This window comes from Poecilia formosa, unplaced genomic scaffold (genome assembly GCF_000485575.1).
Source record: "Poecilia formosa unplaced genomic scaffold, Poecilia_formosa-5.1.2 Scaffold90, whole genome shotgun sequence".
Lineage (NCBI taxonomy): Eukaryota > Metazoa > Chordata > Actinopteri > Cyprinodontiformes > Poeciliidae > Poecilia > Poecilia formosa.
In genome coordinates this window covers 1,348,253-1,368,086 of record NW_006800029.1, presented here as the reverse complement: position 1 = coordinate 1,368,086, position 19,834 = coordinate 1,348,253, and the positions used below count along the sequence as shown (strand labels likewise).

Sequence of the window (19,834 nt, the reverse complement as noted above, 5' to 3'; positions counted from 1 at the left end):
AATCTCTTTACAAACATGAACTCACTGATTTAGTCACAGATTCCTAGTTTGGGTCATTTTTAGAATTTGAACACTGCTTTGAACATATTTTAGAACTTGAATTTAGTTTGCTAATGATTTCGATCCCATGATGTATTTTTTTTATTGTATTTTGGAGTCGTGCATGTACAGATTCACAGATTTGTAGACTGTTGACCTTTCACCAGACTTTTCCCCCTAAGCTATGAAGTGCTTCAGATCTTATAGAGTTACAATGGGTAACGTTGTGATAGATTTTATTTAGGTTTATCTGATTAAGAGAGTGTGAATACATGATCATCCGGTTTGCACTTTTTTGTTATGTTTCAATCTGTTAAGACCAGGTATTTTTTTCCCTCTGCTTTGCAGTTAAATGCTAGTTTTGTGTTGATCAGTCCCATTAAGTCCCAATAAAACACTCTGCATTTTGTGTAAAATGATAAACCGTGAATACTTTTGCAAGCCACGGCAAAGTTAGTTTGCATTACCTCACTCTTTTCATCAGTCGGCTGCTATTTTTGGTATTCTGGCTGATGTGCAACCAGATGTGATATGATGCCCCGCTCGACTATTTTTACACAGCAAAGGTGGCATCAGCAAAAATCTGAGTAGTGATTTACTGCATATGCCACCAACAAAAGTACAAGAGTGAGGATAATCTATTTATTTATTTATTTATTTATTTTTACAAAAATAAGAACTGATACAAAAACAACACCTACTCTGGCAACTAGCTGGATCCAGTTTGCTCCTTTTCTACTGCTTATGTATCATCTGTCCAGTCTGCTGACCCTTCCTGTTGCTCTGCTTGACCTCTGTTCTTTTTTTCGTCACACCATTAACACTTTGTCATTCTTTCCATTAGTTCACACATCTTCTTTCCTGTTCTGGATCTGGCAGCGTGACTGCACACTTGGTTCTGTGAGAATTGCAAGAAAAGTGCTGAGTGAATTTCTCTAAAATTTTTCCACTGAAACTCCGATGGTGAGGGCCACCATCGTTGAGTTTCGATGTTGTAACAGGGCTTCTCTAACTGTCCCTGGAACCTGACGTGAGTCAGGTTAAGAATAAGGAAGAGGTGAAAAAAATAGACGACTTGAGGCAGTAAACATCATCCACCCTTCTTTCGGTTCCGATAAATGACAGCTGGGTGTGTCATAGCATGTTAACCAATATTTTGAATCTTTACAGCAAAACAGAAAACGAGACAAAAACTTAAAGGACAAAAGTAGAAGCTAACGTAAAGAGAAATACCATGGTCTCCAAACAAACATGCAAATATTTAAATGGCAGTTGTTCTTTTCTATTTTTAGTGGAGGAGATGATATTTTTGACAAAATCAGATGCCATAAAACACTTTTTCAAAAAAAATGGACAATGTGGACACAAAAAGAGACCTTACTTATAGATGCATTATTTCCCCCGAAAAACTCTGTGCTCTTTCTGCTTACTTATGTGTCCCCACATTTGTCCCCCCCCCAACCCCCACCTGACAACAAACAAAAAAGCTAAATTATCAGAGTATATCCGATATATTATTATTGTTATCAGAGCAGGTAAGAGATGCATTTTACCAAAAGTTAAAACTAATGTACAGAAAAGAACTGTGCTGTTTAGTGGAATGCAGCGCTGGAATTTAAAGCCTACTGAAGTCAAATTTTTAAAGGACTAATAAAGCAATATTTTAGTAAACTGCAAACAATGTAAGTTCCTGGTTACAAACTGGATATATTGTACTACAGTTAATTATGTGTTCACTTAAAATTACATGTACTCTGCCTTTGTTGTCTTCCTTGTCGTTTTTACACTTTGTTTTTATTTCATTATTAAAAACTGTTCTGGTGATGTAATTTGTGTACTGCGTGAACCACGGCAGCACTGCTGCAGCCGAGAGTGGACCCTAAATAAACTATCCATCAGCATCTTATAACACATATAGGTTTCTTCGATGTGTGCTGCTCTAAAATACGTGATGACATCACCTTTCAGCACCAGACAGACTGGAAGTCTTGGAAAGGTCAAGCATTACCTCAGTGGCTGTGTAATCACTCATAGTTCATTCTGCTGCAGAAATGTTAAGTGTAGCACGTTTCCACTGCCAGACAATATTTACAACCGGTTTCAACAGTTCCAGTTTGTAGTCATTTTATTTTATTTTTAATAAGATCTTCCCAATTTCATGGATTTTAGGCTGAATCATACATGAGCAGCAGTTGGTCTTATGTGTAACTTTGCGTAGAAAAGGGGTTTAATGACCGAGAGAGAACTTGCCTCACTTTACAGAAGCACATAAACAACAGCTGGAGGATGTATAAGTTGCAACTAGCATAACACAAGTGTTACATTATTAGCTATGTGATGCTTTGGAAAGATATTGTGATACTTTTTTTTTTCTTAGTTAATTCACTCAAAAGTGGAATGAACACAACATGCATTTGTTTTTGTCGTTAGCCTGAATTGAAATAAAACTTGTGACTCACATATGGGTTTTGATACAAGCTTTTTACAGATGAGATAAAACAAAAAAAGTCTCATGGATTACCAGAAACAAGATCTAATTCTGTTTCTTTTTTTTCTACTCTTTTGTTTAGTGCATTTTCAGTTGACCATGTTTCTGTGTTTGTGTCAGAACTAGAGGCAAATGAAGACAAAGAAGCAGCTGCACCTCCTGCGTTTCTCAACTGCTGTTTTGTTTAATGAATGATAAAACAAGATGAATTAAAACTGACAAAAATAATTTTACGTAGCTTGTTATAGTTCTCTATTCATGTGCCTTACTATAGCAACCGAGTGCTTTGCTTAGTCACGATATGGCCATTTGCATATTGTAGCTTTTTCACTGTGTAATGCTTTCAATATGCTGAATCAACTTAATGTTCAGAGTTGCACTTCCAGTTTTCCTTCTTTTATATATATTTAGATACTAAAAGAGCCTATGTCATTGTCACATTGTATTTCCAGAGTTCATCAACAGGATGCAGAAGTCAAGAAGGAAAGTTGTTGCTAAATCCTGCAGAATCTCTAAGCTGCTGAGTAACTTCCCATTTAATCGGAGGTCACTGGATCGACAGAGAGGACACGAATCTTCCGTTTAGAATTTGTGGAATTTTCTTTGCATTCCCTCCTGTCTTTTCAGTCTCAATCTTTTCTCCTTCTTGACAGTGCAGTAGAACAGAGGGTTGGTAGTTACTTTGTGCTTCTAACCTAAAATAACACAACTGGCCCAATTACAGGCTGGGCCTCATTACGCCGCCATGCAGAAGTGAATGAAAAATACTAGATCATGTAAAACAAAGCAGGAAACCTGAGCTGTAAGGAAGAGCAACATTTCGATTGCAGGTGTTTGCTTAACTACACGGTTGGGAGCCTCCAGGTGGCAAAGCTTAACATGGCGCTCAGTGTTTCCTGCTCTGCTCTGGAACTATTACACATTTAATTTGGTTTCATTTCTAGTTCTTCCAGTTTTGTTTTATTTTATTGCACTTTTTTTTGTTTTCAAACTATTTAGAAGTTACATCTTTCCTTGTTTTGTATCTAAATATTTCCCCCCAAAATGTCACTCTCAGTCATTCAAAAAGGCATTTTCCTTTTTTGAACCCTGGCCTCTGGGGTGGTCAGGGCTGGGTCAAGTTGGGTCCGTGCCAGAGAAGCCTGTTTATGTAACACTCTTCAAAGGGAGCCAGTGAAAGAGGGCACTGTACAAGGCACGGGAAGTGTAAATATCTAACTGTTGCTGCCATAACACATGACATACTTAAAGACGGCCTCAAACAAAATAAAGAATGATCCAGGTTAAAACGTTTGACATGGGAAATCTACCAAGCGTTTGAAATCCAGCTCAACTTTTAAAGGTTTAAAACATGGTAACGTTTAGGAGCCACGTATAAATACAAGTTTAAACTAAACATTCCTGAAAACCCACAGTGTTCTGGTGTAGATATGATGATGTTTGACTTGCTGTAATGGTTAGGGACCATCTCCAAAATTAGGCTAACCTCTTTTTTTTTTTCCTGTACTGGCCACAGCTTGGCATTAAAATCCTGCTCCCTCTTCCTGTGGACATGTATATATTTATACGTCTGTCACTGTGTTCACGTCAGTTTATACATGACCATTTAGACGAGTGTATCTGCTTGAACACAAGTGATTGTAAACTTTGTCAACATATATATAGATTTTTTTTTTTTTTCCAAAACTGCTTTCTTTTACTTTTAATCTGCCCTGTATCATTATGCAACTAATCCAGCATAGTCTGAGTTAAACATGCAAACACTCAGAACTAAATCTGTTTATTCAGTTTATGTTCATTTTCATTTTTGAAAGAAATTAATATGTAGGGTAGTTTAAATGGTATGCTAATAAACTGATAACATGAGAGCTGCAGGTTACTTTGCCTCTTTGCCTTTTCACATACCCTCAGACGTAAACTCAAGGTCAAATCAAACAAGCAGTTTTATTATTGGAGGCTGATTTCACAAACTGCTTATGACTTAAGTTTCTATTTGTGAATAAGTACGAATTCAAAATCATGTTTGCTTTAGGTGCATTTCATAATTAATGACTTTCTCGCTGCTCTGTCTTTCTCCCTTGTATTAGTCACCATGGATTCTTCAAAAACCATGAGTTTGACTGCTATGACCAGAATCACATAACCATGAACCTGAATAACCAAATGCAGTACCTTTGATTTTATGAAGCAACTTTGTCTTTTTTTTATGCTTTAGTATCTTTTGCTTGCACATTATCTTGTTTTCTACATCGGCACATGCTGTTATGGTATATAAAATCATACATACTCAAACAGTTCTTTATAAAATATCTTTGCCTATGTGGTAGGCACATGACATACTTAAAGATGACGTATTCACGTCATACTTTTGTGCTTTAGATACATTTTAAAGTGACGCAGTTCTAAAAATAAATATTTTATGTTCTTGTTTTGGTCGTTTTTCACAGGGTTTTTTTTTTTTTTGTGAGACGGAGCCCATGTGATCAGACATGACAGGACACGGCCCTCCCTCCTCAGCTCCTGGAATCTATTGCAGAGCCTAAGGAAGTTTCTTGAGAAATATGATTTAATGGTGCTACCTATTGGTGCTACCTATTGATCCCTGTTGTAGGTGTGAGGAGTAAGAATCGTCTAAATAGTTATTAGTAAATGAAAAAGAAGCAGGGGGTAGCTGTTTAATGGGGTGGGATAGCAGAAAAGGAGAGGGTGCACTGTGAGTATGTTACAGTGCCTGGCACAGCTTGGTCTAGTTAGGCTCTAGGCCTCTCTGTGGGAGCCAAGTCTTCTCTCTAGGCACTGCCAACTCCCTGTGGTGTTGTAGCTACATGTTCAATTATGCTTTTGAGCCTGCCTGCCTTTACGTACGCCTCATAGGAAAACACCCCTAGCCTCTCTGCATGTGTACCAGTGTTTGTGGGGATCAGGGATTAATGAAGAGTTCATGCTGCTGCTGCTTTAAGTACAGAAGATTTCATTTGGTGAATAAAATTGATCTCTACATGTGGCGTGCTCCTGCACGACAAATTACTTACAATAAAAATATAATGTTTATATTCTGCGAGTACAAGATTACAGATTACCACTAGTAAATTGTTACGAATGTTCCTTTTTATTTCCAGAGGAATGAAAAGGAACATTCAAGAACGTCCACATTGCAGAATTCTCACTAATGCACAGCTTGTTGGTATAACAGCAAATAACCTTTTACAGAATAGTTCTCTTGTGCCTTTTGCAGTTCAAGAGAACATCGGTAATCTCTCGAAATGCACATGTCGACAGCGTCATTAACCATGGACGCATATGTCTGCGTGTGTGTCTGCACGAGTGTGGATGCATTCCTGTGGGCACGTAAGTGTGTGCACGTGTGCGGTGGCATGCTGGCTTGCTTATATGAAGGCATCCTTAAGTAGGGAGAGCAATTATCACTGCCAATAAAACTACAACAAACAATCATTGTTTTGGACCTAACCTTGTTGTACCACACCCCTCCATAAACCTTATTTCATCAGGACGACTGACACGGAGAATGTGCTGTGCTGTGCTGCCTAAGCACTCTCTCTAAACAGCATTTATGGATTCTGCATGGTGCTTGCCGTTGTACGTGTCTGAGTACCTCCATATGTACTGTGCTTACTGCATGTACTGTACATACTGTACACAAATACTTTATTAGCAATGTGGATGTACAGCGTGTTTCTACCCCTTGAATCTCTATATTTTAAGTTACAGCCCCGCCCAAAATTATTGTTTATTGGGATACTATGTTATAGAAGTTGTACGTAATTGGGAAGTAGAGGGAAACTGATGTGTGACTTTTACAACTATTTGTACATAAATATCTGAAACATTTGGTGTGTATTTGGTCTTCCTGAGTCAATACTTTGTGGGTCATTTGTGCTTTCTTACAATAACAGCTGCAACTCTTTAGGACTGTGTCTGTACCAGATATAGCCGTAGCTTAAGCTCACCAAGGCTTGATGGAGAACATCTCTACCCAAATTCCCCATTGGATTTAAGTCTGGACTTTGACTAGGTCATTCTAACATGTGGATATACTTTGATCTAATCCATTGCTTTGTGCCACTGGCTGTATGTTTAGGATCTATTCTTAAGTTTTAAGCTCAGCTTAACAATTTTTCTTCCATGATTGCTTTGTAATTAACTCTATCTATTCTCCATTAGACCTTTACCAGCTTCCAAATCCCTCCTAAACACTGTCCACACAGCATGATGCTGCCACCACTGTGGCGTGCTACACGGTAAGGATATTGTGTTCAGGGTGATGGGCAGTGTTTTCTCCAACAGTTTTACAATTGCCACATTTTTTCAGAAAGCTTATCTTTTTCTCTCATCTGATTAGAACATTTTTCACTTATTTGCTGTGTATCTTAAATTAACTTTTGAACAGGTCTGCTCTGAGCACCGGTTAGCTCGACTCCCCCATTAGAACTTTTTTTTTATTAAGCCAAATTTCTCTTTTTGTTACATGTTAGAGCCTGATCTTATCTTAAAAAATGGGCCCTTCCTCTAAGCCTTCAAAACTGTAGGTGGTAACATTTAAAATATTGTATGGTGAGCAGTTTTATTGCATTTGTGAAGATTAAAGTATTCGGAGTTTGGAGTTGTCCTAAATAACAGTGCTGAAAAAACAGGCAAGAGTCATTACTAATTGAGACGCACTAGATTTAAAACTATGTCTCATCAGGCATTTGTATGGAAGATGTTAAGATATTAGTCACCCTGAAATAAGGAAAAGTTGGTTTTGTCCCCTTTTGAACGTGCTGATCTTGGAGCTATTAAGAAATGCAGCTTGGACCAAATAATTACAGGTCTGTTTCTGAATTACCCTTTCCTTCAAAAATCTTGTAAAGAGTCCTTTCTGGAGCAACACAAACTTTTTGATACATACCCACCTGTTTTCTTTTTGTAAAATGAAGTCAACTGGAACTGGTTTGCCTAAGGTGGGCACTGATACCATGGTGAGTTTATGACTTTAGTTTTGTTAGCTTTATCACCTGCATTTGACACTGTCAACATCACTTTCTTAATGAACAAAGTTCATAGTTTGGTGGGGATCGCTGTCATTCTGTGGGTTTCAGACACAAACTTCACCGTAAACATAAACCATTAAGTGTCAGATCTGGTATTTGGGGTTTATTCTCACCCTATGCTGTCATGCTGTTGTTCCCAGTGTCAGTGTAACGTTGTTTTAAGAACGGGTTAAACTAAAGCCGGTAGAGATGGTATACGCTGTAAACAGCTTTTGTTGATTTATAATTTTCACTCATATGAATGCATTTGAATATTTCAGTCTTCCTCCATGTCTAAATTCATAAATGGCGAGAAATTTTTCAAAACTAAAACTAAATTTGAGCTTACACACTATGCTTCTTTTTCCATAAGTATTATTTGTTGAGACCCCCCCCCCCTTTTTTTTTGTGGTGTATCCCTATAGGCTGCTGTGTTGTTTAGGACTTTATTTCCCCTGTAAGCTCAGTCACTTGGGAGCTACATCTGTAAACATGCCTGGAGAAGCCTGCCTCATGTATGTTTATGTGTTCTCATTTGAACATGAAGTCTCAAGAGGTAATTTCACTCAGTTTGTTTTTCCTCTTGAACAACATGCAGTATCCAACTAATGTGTGCATAGGTTGGGGAACGACAGAGGGTAGTTTGACTGCCTTGAAGCGAAATGTTTATAGAAAAAACAAACACGGTGAAGATATCATGTGGAATTTTATTTTTCAAATAGTAAAAAAAAAAAAAAATAGAGGAACTCAAAGCTCCTCTGGGAACAGTTATAGGAATAAACAGGGCAGGTTAATCTAAAAAGCGTCACTGGCGACGTATAGGTCAACACGTTCAGGGTAGAGTGAATCACTTCCGATTGGTGAGGTCTGTTCAGCTCGCAGCCTTTCGTGAAGAGCAGCCACATATGCCTCCATGGTATTCTGTGTCAGTGCATGCTTGAAGTGTTGAACTGGGCTCCTGCCGCTTTGTTTGGAGCAGTCCAATCAAGCGTGCGGGATATGGAAACAAACTGACATCAAAGACAAGACACTGCCACCATTCAGAGTCATGGCCTACTTATCCCTGGCTAACTGTATCCCTGTCTCTGTACGTCTTTCATTCGCTGTCCCCCTTTTCCTCATGCAGCCTTTCTTCAAACACTTCATCTAACTGTGTCAGTGAAAACGGTGACAGTTAACCCAAACCTGCGTGAAGAGTTATTTTAATTTGTACATTGGCATGATTCTTGTGCTCTATCGATAAAAGCAAACTTTAGGCTGCTCTCTTCTTGCAGTCGTCTGAATTTTCAGTGCACATCAGAAGGAGAGGATGGCCCCGCTGACCCATTGTGTCATAGTTGTGCAGCGGCACATGGCCAAGCCCCAGTAGACTCCACCCCCTACTGGTCTATGGCCCTGTCCTGACTGACTGGGTGAAAAAAGGAGAGGAATTACCCTTGTACTGCTTTTACTGGAAGATTAACTGAGTGAAACCTGTATTGGGCCTATTTACATGCATCTTTCTTGTGAACAAAAGTGTTAATTTTTATTTAGTAGAAAATACAGCACCACAAAACATTTTTATCCTCTTACTTATGTTTTCATTTTTATGGCGCACTTAAGTGTTTCAGGCCACAAAATCAAATTTAACACCAGACAAAGATAACCAGATGAAGTATAAAGCAATTTTTAACTGATTACAATTTTTTTTTTTAGCTGAGGAGAGTTTTCCATACCGACCTGATCCAATGTTTAAAAAAAAAAAAAAAAAGTGTGTGCCCCCTGGCTTGCAAAACCATAAATCAACTGTAATTGACCTTGGTTTTTGTTCAGTTTCAGTAGTCACACCCACCTCTGATTACTTTCAGACGGGTAGAATAAAAAAAACATATTTAAACAAAACCTTGACGACATGAAGTAGACTAAAAAGATGAAATAAAATAAAACAACACCCACCACATCATGCTCTGCATCTGAATAAATTCAAGAACAGATGAGAAACTAAGTCACTGACATCTATCAGTCTGAAAAGGCTTTAGGACTCCATCAATCCACTGTGAGAGCCATTATTCACAAGTAGAGAAAACACTACACAATGCACACAAACAATGCCACAAAAGAGCCAAGACTAACATGTAAAACAATGCACGCCTCACTTGACTCAGTTAAGGTCAGTGTTCATAATTTATCAACAGAAAACACACAAGGCAAAATGGCTTTTCATGGGAGACATCCGAGGCTCGACTCCTTACAAAAAGAACATAACTAACAATCTCACATTTGTCAGAAAACATCCTGATGATTGCCCAAGACCTTCAGATTTTTCTTTCTGTCGAACAACGAGACAAACATGGAACTTTTGGGAAGGTGTGTATCCTGCAACATCTGGTGTAAAACCAACACAGCAATTCAGAATATCCTGAACAAGAACATTCGTCCTTCACTTCTTGACCATGCTTGGGTGTTTGGAGGACAAGGGTCCAAACCACACCTGCAATGCAAAGCTTTTTGATTGCATTAACCAAAGCATCTGGACTTAAATATAATTGAGATGCTATTGCATAACAGGTAATCCAAACTCAAAAACTCTCTTTTGACCCTGAATTAAAATAGTTCAGCCAGGAAGAGCACATAAAAAAATCTTCTACAGCTATGCAAAAAAATATATACATATCATTAGTTTATAAGGCACACGGCAAAGTTTCTTGCCTAAAGTTGCATAACCAGTTGTTAGTTGGATTCACTTATTTTTAATGTAGACTAATATGTAAAAAGCAGATTTATTAAAAGTTACTTACTGCAGCTTTAAGTAAATCAATAAAAGCTTTTCATTTGAGTGGTTTTCAGTGTCCACAAGTTTGTTTCTTTTTTTTAATAGCTCAGGATACAGTCCTGTGTTTAATCGGTGGTCATAAGTTTTACCGATCAGTGACTAAATGGTAAAGTTTTGATCTATAGAGCTGCATGATAGTTGGTTCCTCTTGCATTAGGAAATGTCTTTTTTTAGGTCATAGCTTTAACAAGCTGATAAAAACAGGTCTATAAATTAACTTTGGCCAAAGGCCATGCAAACACCAAAAGAGGGAGAAACTTCCTGTAACAGCCGTCAAAGCTATTAAAAAGGTTCTGTGGTCAAAAATACCTTGCAACGAATAAACTGTGGCTTGGGTCACTCATATTCGTCTCTAACCTTAAAGTGAAATGAAAAAACCTGTGATATGTTCTTAGAGGCATTAGAAAAACATTGCTATTGGTTGGTGTCATTGCATGAAGATGTATCATTAGGTGGCACAATGACTTTTCTTTTAATAAAGCTTAATGTTTTGATGAAGTGAAGATGGGGGTTCATATCAAAAGGAAAATAAGGAACAGAAACAGACATGAGAACTTCTTGTCAGTTGCTTAAATCATTCTTCCTTTTGTCATCCTGAGGAAAGGGAACTGGGTAAGAAACCGTTAATGAGTCTCCTAGCGATGAGTAAATAATCTGTATCACTCTGTCTGCGTCTGTCTCTCTCTGTGATGGTCGGCCCGTGGTGGAGTCATGCAGGCTGTTGCTCTCTGCACAGCGTTAGAGAGGAGGTGAGCAGGGCGACACACATACTCCCAGATTGCTCGGACTGTTCCCACAACAGGGCCGACATTGCACTGTTTATTTAACCATTAGCCGGGGGAGCCCAGAGCTGGCTCAGCGGAGGGAACATATTAGCAAATGTTTTACTTTAAACAGAAGCACTTCGGCAGACAGTAAAAAGTTGCGAAACGTGATGCTTTACCTGCAGATTATCAGGATGGGAAAATAACTGTTAATAGTTAATTTACATATGACGTGGACAAAGAAGCACGCAAAATTATGTCGTAGTTGCATTAATAGCGACCCAAGGAAAACATGATCTGTGTTGACTTTCTTAAGGTCTCAGACTAACATGTCGATAATCAACGTTGACCTGTTATGTAGGTCTCCACCTGTTTCATTGTTGCTCAGGCTGGGTATGTAGTTTACAGATGGTTTGGGTGAGAGTGAAAATAATAAAATTGTTATCCCAGACAGTATCAATATAGCATATGATAAAAGAAGGCATTTCAGTAATACTACCCTAAACTTGTGGAACCTAGTTACCCTAAAGCCTTAATCTCCAATAGGCTGTTGGTTTTTTCCCCAAAGAAACAACAGGATGCTGTCTCAACATATATATATATATATATATATATATATGTTGAGACTTAAATATGTCATTAATTATGGGCTAAAATGACTTCTGATCCCAAAATTATACAGCTTACAGTACACAAAGAATAAGAGAAAAGTGACTGTAGAAAGTTAACCCGAGATAACCCAGGGAGCATGTGAAACAGAGTAAGCTTTTCAGGTTTTGAACTTTATAGCAACATAACCCAAACACACAATGCATTCAGCCTTCACACATTACCATGCTCTTCCTTTCAAGCAAACGTACAGATTGATTTAGTGAAGGAGCTACTTGCCGGTGCTCGTCCACCTTGCTATTCCTTCAAACCAAACCGAGCTCCAACACATGCAGTGAGGACTATACAGAAAGTTCTTCAGCTGAAAACAAGAAAACAAGACTATCTCTGACAACATCAAAGCCAATGGGGGGAAAGAAGAACGAAAGAACACTTGTTTTCTCAGATCAGCTCGTGATCTCTTCTAAATAATCTCTTTGTTATCTCTGTCCTGCGACTTAGAGTCTTGTAAGGTCGGCGCTTTAAAGAAAAGCTTCTCTTGGAGGACTAAGTTGACTCATGTTATTCAGTATGTTATCTTTTGTTTCTCTTGGCGGTTCTTTATATCCCATGTAAAACACTTTGAGCCTTTACTTAGAATGTTTAGGAAGAAGATCATGATGACGGCGAGAACTGGGAATTACAGAAAGTGTATAATCACACAGGCTGGGGGACATTAGAGAGCCACAGGCCAGCGCTGACAAACACACCATCAACTGACACTATAAATCTATAGGATGTCTATGTGTCCCTCTCAGGCTAACTCCAAACACGTGCACTTAAAGCTAAGCATGTTTAAGGGTTTGAGCACTGCCACTGGGCTTTCTCAGGATGAATAATAACTCCTGGCCTGTCAAAGCAGAGTGTGAGCCATCCAAAAACCTGTCAACAGCCCACTTACCCTAAAACCCGTGCCACTACGGTCTGTGCTTACGGGATCTTTGCAGGCTGTCTTCCCGACACAGTTTAGCTGACACATGCTGCTCCAGCTCCTGGAATCACACGCAGACCTCTATTTATTGTGATAACATAGTTTGTTTCACTATTTTCGTCAGAGTCTGTTGTTTAGTTTGGAGCTGAAACTGTGCAAGAACACACTTCCACAGTGGTGAATGCACTATTAGTGTAAATGTTGTCGATGTTATTGTTAAGATGTGTTGTGTGAGTTTGTGTTATCACCTATAGGAGGAAAATTACTTATTTTTCAGCCGGTCAAAAAACCACAAATTCTCATGAAGTTTTCTGGTCTCTGCCACAGTGACGACGTCTGTCGGCTCCTCCAGAAACACCTGGACTGTCAAAGAGCAGTGATTCCATTCATTCATTAATGTAGAGACCTTTCTGAAAATTGAAAAATGTTTGATTTAAAACTTGTAGAGTATTCTGATTCATTTAAAATGCTACTTGGTTAATAGTTCATTGTCACTATTTCCATGCAGGAATCTAGAACAAGCAACACTTGTTGCCATGGCTGAGCAGTGCGACTTCTCCAGCTACTCTACTTCTATGATAATATGATGGATCATAAATGTACCTTGTGACAAATTTAACAATAAGTTCACATTTAAAAAGTTGTGTGTTTTGAAACCACCTTGGGACTGATTGTTTTTCTTTCTGTCAGTAGCACAACATTACTGTAAGTTATGAATTTCGCTTAACCCTTGTTTGATAGGAACATTTAGGATCTCTATTATGATCTTTGTCAGAATATTTAGTCGAACATAAAAAAGCTCAGTGTTGTGAGTTTTATATTAATGTATCATATTTACCCCATGTACATATTTACCCCATGTAAATATGTATTTTATTTGAAGGAAACTAGTACAAATAGATAAACACTGGGTTAACGTTGAGCTTCTCAATAAATCAAACAAGAAGTGCTTTTTAAGTGTGGACGTTCAAAACGTCCACACTTACTATATGTTACATTTTATAAACTTTTGTTTTACTTTATTTTAGTCAGAGGAGTTGCAAGATTATTAATAAACCATGGCCTAATTCTGCTCTTAAAAGCTGCATTGTCAGGTCTAAACAGTACAGATGTTGCAAAGAAGTATACTACAAATTACAAAATAGAAAGCAAACTGTGTTAATTTAAGTTCCTTATAAGTTCAACGATAACAATATAACTATGTTTAACTATTTCCAAACCCATTTCCTCCTCCTCTTTTTCTATCTTTTGTTTTTTTTTCGCTTCACTATTGTCCCAGTGGCAACATTGAGGCCTCTTTGAAAATATGAACTGAGAGAAAAGTTAATCTCCTACACAACCACAGAGCAGTGCCTGTAACTCAATACAGTATACTTTGTGGGAAGCCAACTTGTCCTCATCTAAAAAAAAATTAAATACAACTTGTCCACTTATGAGGAATAAGATTAAAACCCAGTTATTAAACCTCGTAATGAACAGAGAGGCATGAAGGATCTCCATGCGCGGGCGCGAGAGGGTTCGAAGGCGAGGATGTGTGTCTGTTTGTGCCTGTGGTGTGCATTAGTCACAGTGTGTGTGTGTGTGTGTGTGTGTGTGTGTAGGGCGGGTGCTTAAGATTCCCAAGCAGGCCTTATTGGAGATGATTACTCTCATAAAACCTCTGCTCTCTAAATTACCTCCCTGCATCCATTTGCAGTCTAAACACACTTAATCAAGCGCAGGTGTGTCTTGATGCATTTACAGACGCCTCGCTGTCAGACTGTCTTCAACAGCTACACAACAGGATGCGTTTCGCTCCCCTTTTCCATCCTTACTCTACAAGCAAATCTGGAGAATGACAGATATGAATGAAAAACATGCAAGTGAATAAATGTTTCACTTATTAGCTTTCTTTGACTTTCTCTCCTAATCTTCTCCTCATCATTCTTTCTCTTCCCCCCCCCAACCCCCCCCCCACTCTCCCACCCTTGGTCCAGCATCTTAGCACACCGGCTGAGCTGGAGATCCGTGGGTTAATACGGTTACCGAGGATAACAATCTCCTCCAGCATCGCTTCATGATAGATGGCCGCTCTGCGTGTACGCGCCGAGTGATTGAGCAAGTGGGTGAGTGAGTGAGAGATAAAGTAAGCGGGCGACTGTGTTAAAAAATGTGTGTGCGGTCCCCGAGCGGGAGTGTGAAAGCGAAGGGGAGCCATGGTATCCGTCAGAGGAGAACAATGGCTTTTAAATGAATCTGGGAGCTCGTAAATCACACAAAGAGAGAGCCCAAATGCAGTGCTGATTGCCTGGACGTCAGAGTCAGCGGACGACAGGAAGGAACGAATGAACAAGAGGCCCAGTGAGACACCTTGTTAACGCCTGAACAAAACGCCTCCATTAGGAGCCGATGGCCTACTTATGCAAATGAATCCACATAAGCACACATTCTTGTCTCAAAGTTCTGTCCTTGGGAGGCAGACTTAGTCAGTCAGTCAGGACAAATGTAAATAAATCAAAGGACACAGTCCCTTTTCATTATATATTGGCTGATTTGAGGTAAAGAGAATGTGAAGTGGGCCTCGTCAGGTATACCTGCACTGGCGTACTTCTGTTTCCCAACCCTGAAGTGGAAGACAAAGGTATTTCCTCACTTGCCTTTTGAGTGCGTGTTTTTGTCTTTATCGCATATGGCTTAATTGGTTTGATAACGATGTAATTTCGTCGTCTTTTGTCATGTCTGTAGCTGTTAGTGTATGTGTTAATGCTAAGCAGTTGTAAATCATTAGAGCCAGACTTCATTATGGTTTAACACAAGTGTTGCCACAGACAGAGAGATGAGTGGTAGGCAGTGTGTAATTACAGGTATGTGGGGGGGAAAACATGCAATTACAGATGTAGAGGCGGCCGTTTGCATTTTCTCCTCCAGCTCCTGGACTCTGAGTGCTTGCTTAGCTCGCCTCGCCTCCAGCGATGGAAACTTTCTGAGTATGTTCATGCGGCTGATTCAGTGGACAGATCAGTTTCTACTTTAAACTGATTTGTTTAAAGTAAATCAGTTTCTGCAACCAACAGAGGTTTAATCTAAGTATTTCTTGTGATCTTTTTTTTTTCCTTTAAACGTAGTGTGTCCCTAGCATGCTCAATGCTAAAAAGGAGTGAAATCCAAGCATTAAATTGTGTGCATCTCCCATACCACACTTACTTCATTTTGGTCCTTAAGACACCTTACAAGTTGTCTTGTAACATTTCACACAGTTACAGAGACACTACCAAAGGTCACTATTTTTTTTTCTCACCTTTGTGCCTGCTGCTGGTGATTAGAGGGCCCCGTGAACTGAATGGAAGCCTCATTTCTGCCGTTCTGCCCCAGGGCAGCTGTGGTTGCAATGTAGCTTACCACCACGAGTGTGTGAATTTGTGTATGAATGTGAGTGACTGATTGCAATGCAATGCGCTTTGGAGTTGTCAGATTTGATTAAATGCATTTTACAGGCCATTTACCGTTTCTATTTGTTTAGATCCATGTGGCAGATTTTAGTGTATTGACTCTGGCTCCACAGCAAGATCTCTTCCCAGAATAGCCAAAATATATGTGGTACATTTTCCATGACATGCAGCACTCACTATAAATGCCACATACGTATACTAAGTGGTGTCATTTGGATAGTTGCATGACATTCCTCATAAATACAATGCTGAAAGTGGTTTGCAACAATATAATTTTAAAACACAAACCACACACCAGTTATTAAGTGTCAAATCATATCTTTAGCCTGGATGCTAGCAAGTGCAAAAGGCGATGTCATTTTACTTATTTCAAGCATTTAGACAAAATCAGAAGTAGCCTACATAAAATGTGTTCATTTTATATGAAGTTCATTATTTTAAGTAGTCAAACCTTACAACGTCAATTTCCAGAAAAATATGTTGACAAATAATTTTAGATGTCTGTCGTTCTGCAGTACCGGATTTTATTTGTAACAGGTACTTTACATGATTAACGGGTCACATCTTGAGCCTTTCCCAGGCTGTGTGTGTACTGTTGCAGGCAGAAACCAACTGGCAGTGACCCCGGGTCACTGTTAGGCTTGAGGTCAGGTCAACACATTTGGCCACCCAGGGCAGATCAACTGATGAGTCAAGTTGCAGGTGAGAGGTCAAGAGTCAGGACGGTTAGCTCCTTCACTTTCACCTGTCTGTTGTGAGGGGCAAGAAACAACAGAAATAGAGATGAGAGAAAAGCTCTGTGTGAAAGCGAAGGCTCAGAATGAAGACACGGGTGTCTTTCTTTTTTTGCGATGTTAACTTTCTCTTGGATTCAGTGAGATTTTTAGCACGGCGCTGGCGACAGTTTCTGGAGTTCCAGAGTTTGTGTTCTGTCTTCTGTAATGTTTCTGCCCCTTCTCTCACCACTATAACAATAAAAGTGTTGGCTGATTGGGACTCTGACGACGTAACTCAGAGCAGCCACCCAGACAGTGAGGTTAGTTAGTCTGGTTTTTGCGGTCAGACTGTTTGGCTGGGGGCAGAAAAAAAAAAAGAAGGAACCTTTTTTGGTTAACCTTGGTTTTGCGGCAGTTTTTTTTCCCCCCCCGGCCCGTTTTTTGGCCCCCCGCTACCCCCCCCCCCCCTTGTTTTGATTAACCATTGTTGCACCAGGTTTTCGCGGGAAATTGAACCTTGCTTTTTTTTTTTTTTTTTTTTTTTTTTTTTTTTTTTTTTTGGGTAAATGGGTTCGATCTGGCTGGGATGTGGGAGGTCCCAAGACAAAAAAGAGGACAAGCTAAGAAACAAAAGAGCAGTCACTCCTGAACTTCATAGTCCTGAGACATGTGTGACCCCCTAAAGCAGAGGTATGTAGCAGCTGTGCTCCCCCCTCCCAACCCCCATTTGGAATGAAGAAAAAATGTAAAACAGAGACAAGGCGAATGTGGCCATCTCAGATTATTAAAAGGCAGGTGCACGTCTGAAGTTAGCAGGTTCGGTGTCACACAGAAGGCAATGACAACAGTTGGAGGACTCTTTAGAGCGCGGCTTCCCACAAAGCACCCGCTCTCTATATTTTTCTCTGACGCACACTGCGCACATAAACACATACCTGTGCAAGGAGACACTCAAATACATAAACAAACACACGTTATTTACAATACTTAAAGTATTTGGTGAAAGGTTAGAGGAGGCGTGACTGACCTGCTCACTCATAATTAAGAGCCTAGGAGAGCAGAGCCTTTAGGCCAGCAGGGGCCCTGCCCAGACGCACTCCCTCAGACTGCGCTGTTTATGTTTCATTAGAGCACAATTATACTTTGCATCCCTCTCTCGTACAGCATCTCGCTCTCACACACTTTCCCTGATTCTCTCTTGTGGGGCTTTTTCGCTCTCGTCAGGAGGGAACAACATGTGCTTGGCGTCATTGAGCAATGAGCATATCCTTATCGCAGGTCAAACAAGCTGCTGAGAGGCCCTTCTCCACACACAGAGCAGGAGTGGACAGTGAGATTATAGAACAGAGAGAGAGAAAAAAAAGTTATGACAGACGGATAGTGGATGTAGGAATGTAGCAAAGGGGTTTTTGGACAAGGGAGGAAGAGAAAGGCGGAGACTCTTCCAGGAAGAGGTGGTCAGCTCCCAAACTGCAACAGCACAAAGAAATTAGCAACATAGAAGTTGGAAGTAAAAATTGACAAAATGTTGTGATAAATATTACATACTAAAAAAAATGAAAGGGCTAGTTATAATTGAGAGCTTTTATTTGCAATTTGCTTTTTTTTCCCGACTCAGCTTTTCAACTTCAGATTTTTTACAGCAAATTTTTTCACCTCAAAGAAAAAAAAACAATATAAAATTAAACTTTTCTAAAATTATATTTATCTAAAAAAGCAACATCACAAAAACATTTTAATCACATTGACATAGCTGGTGAAAACACGTATCCCTGCTATTTATGCGTGACTTTTGGAGGGACTGTAATGTTTTTTTTAGCATTCACAGGAAGCATGTTTTGTTTTTTTTTTTGTTTGTTTTTTTGCTTTCTTGATTGTTTTCTTGGAAAATACCAGCATTTTGAGGATCCTAGGTTGTATGAACATTTAAGAAGAATGTAAATATACACAACAAGTCAATCTGTCACACTTTCTGATGTTTTCGCTCAGAGTTGTGCCGCAAATCCGTCTTACAAAGATCGACATGTTACAAGCTAATATGCAGGGGTGAACAATCGGTCCTGTTACCCTCAAATTAAGCTTTGAGAAGGAAAACATAGTGCTGTGCTCTGAGCAAAGTAACTGCTAGGTTATCCAATACGTTTGTTTGTCTCATTGTAACATATAAGAAGTGACAATAACTGTTCTTAGCTTTTTCCTGTTTTGTAATTCATAAATGATGGAGTTCAAGAGATTCATTTAAGGCCCTGTACAATAAGGGATCTTTTTTTTTTTTCTAAAATGGGTCACATGGGTCCGTTTTCAGAAATAATTTCATCGACATGGAACGACAGCTGTTTTTACTTCCCTTCTGACCAATAAGTGGCGCTTATACAAAAATTACAAAGGACAAACTGTGAGTGAAGTCTTTAATGAGATTCTGCAGCAACTGAAGCACAAACATAAATATATAATCCAGAATTGCTGTTGTGCCTCATTTCTCTTTCTTCTTCTTCTTCTTCTTTTTTTTTTTTTTTAATTGGTGCACTAACTGTTTAGCGTATGTTAAGAACATATTCTTAGGTCAAAAATACACAAAACATTAAAAAGAGGTAGATAGTTGTGAGATCAGGGCACTCATGTTCTTGTTTTATTGCAGAATAGTTTTCTTAAATTGTCAACTATTTAAGTTTAGGTCACTTGTGGTTTTAAAAAGTACTGATAAGTCTGGTCTTATGGGACGATAGAAAAATAACAAGTGAAAAATCAAGGAACTGAACACAAGGAAAAGTCGAAATGTTAGATATCCGGACATAATGTGTCTGTTCTGAGAATTAATATCCTATAAATCAATATTTAATGATCACTGTTGTTTATTTCCCTCAGCTGTCATCAAACACGCGCAGGGATGCTCACACATTGGAGTCATTGGGTCTAGACAGCCAGTCACAGTGTTAACCCCCGTCCATGACCGGAGGGCAAAAGCTACATGCCACAGA

The 19,834-nt window shown here is 39.2% G+C and overlaps 1 long non-coding RNA gene across 7 annotated transcripts in view; it reads left to right on the top strand.

Annotated features, from left to right (window-relative positions):
- LOC103141861 (uncharacterized) overlaps positions 1–19,834 on the top strand; it is a 245,722-nt gene that overhangs the window by 203,156 nt on the left and 22,732 nt on the right. The gene's annotated exons all lie outside the window — the stretch shown is intronic.